Raw genomic sequence first — 1,539 nt, 5'->3', positions numbered from 1 at the left:
CCTGACTCCACACCCACCACTCCTAGATATCTGTGACAGGGGAAGCATTGCTCTCTGAGCCTGACTCCACACCCACCACTCCTAGATATCTGTGACAGGGGAAGCATTGCTCTCTGAGCCTGACTCCACACCCACCACTCCTAGATATCCGTGACAGGGGAAGCATTCCTCTCTGCTCCTGACTCCACACCCACCACTCCTAGATATCTGTGACAGGGGAAGCATTCCTCTCTGCTCCTGACTCCACACCCACCACTCCTAGATATCTGTGACAGGGGAAGCATTCCTCTCTGCTCCTGACTCCACACCCACCACTCCTAGATATCTGTGACAGGGGAAGCATTCCTCTCTGCTCCTGACTCCACACCCACCACTCCTAGATATCTGTGACAGGGGAAGCATTCCTCTCTGCTCCTGACTCCACACCCACCACTCCTAGATATCCGTGACAGGGGAAGCATTCCTCTCTGCTCCTGACTCCACACCCACCACTCCTAGATATCTGTTACAGGGGAAGCATTCCTCTCTGCTCCTGACTCCACACCCACCACTCCTAGATATCTGTGACAGGGGAAGCATTCCTCTCTGCTCCTGACTCCACACCCACCACTCCTAGATATCCGTGACAGTGTAAAAAAATACATTTTATTCTCTTCAAGATTTTTCTTAATGTTAAGGATCCCAACATTGTTTTAATGTCTTAACGTTGGTAGGAATAAGTAGGAATACATTTGGTCCAAATCAGATTGTGTACTATATTTATTCTATAAATTAAAATAGCCTTTTTGTCTGTAATCAATTAGCTTAATTTCTCATAGGTTAAATTATATTTAAACAAAATAATGTTTCAGGAATGCTAATCGTATCTGTTAGTAACTACAGAAACGATTTCAGAACAATCTGAGATGGGCTGAGTGTGGAAATGCTCTTTCTTGTGCTTTTTTTTGTGGTGGAAGACCCTCCTAGGACAACACAGCCACACAGTGTCAGCACCAGCCTTGTCTAGTTTACATGCATAGCCAGTGTGTTACATCGACCCGCTTGTTTGCAAAATCAATGCAGGCCCACACTTACACAATGTCAACATGCCCAAACATACTGCTGACACACACACACACACACACACACACACACACACACACACACACACACACACACACACACACACACACACACACACACACACACACACACACACACACACACACACACACACACACACACACACACACACACACACACACACACACACACACACACACACACCTCTGATGTACTTTGATACACGTTGGAAAGTATCCCAACCCCTTGACCTTATCCATATGTTGATAAGTTACAGCCTTATTCTAAAATTGATTAAATTACAATTTGTCCTTGTCAATCTACATACAATACCCCAAAATGACAAAGCAAAAACAGTTTTTTTGAAATGTTCGCACATTCCTAAATTTTTTAAACAGAACTATCTTATTTACATAAGTATTCTGACCCTTTGCTTTGAGACTCTACATTGAGCTCAGCTGCATCCTGTTTCCATTG

Source organism: Oncorhynchus gorbuscha, linkage group LG26, assembly GCF_021184085.1.
Source record: "Oncorhynchus gorbuscha isolate QuinsamMale2020 ecotype Even-year linkage group LG26, OgorEven_v1.0, whole genome shotgun sequence".
NCBI lineage: Eukaryota > Metazoa > Chordata > Actinopteri > Salmoniformes > Salmonidae > Oncorhynchus > Oncorhynchus gorbuscha.
The sequence above is the reverse complement of the archived record's forward strand: the minus strand, read 5'-3'. Positions refer to the sequence as shown.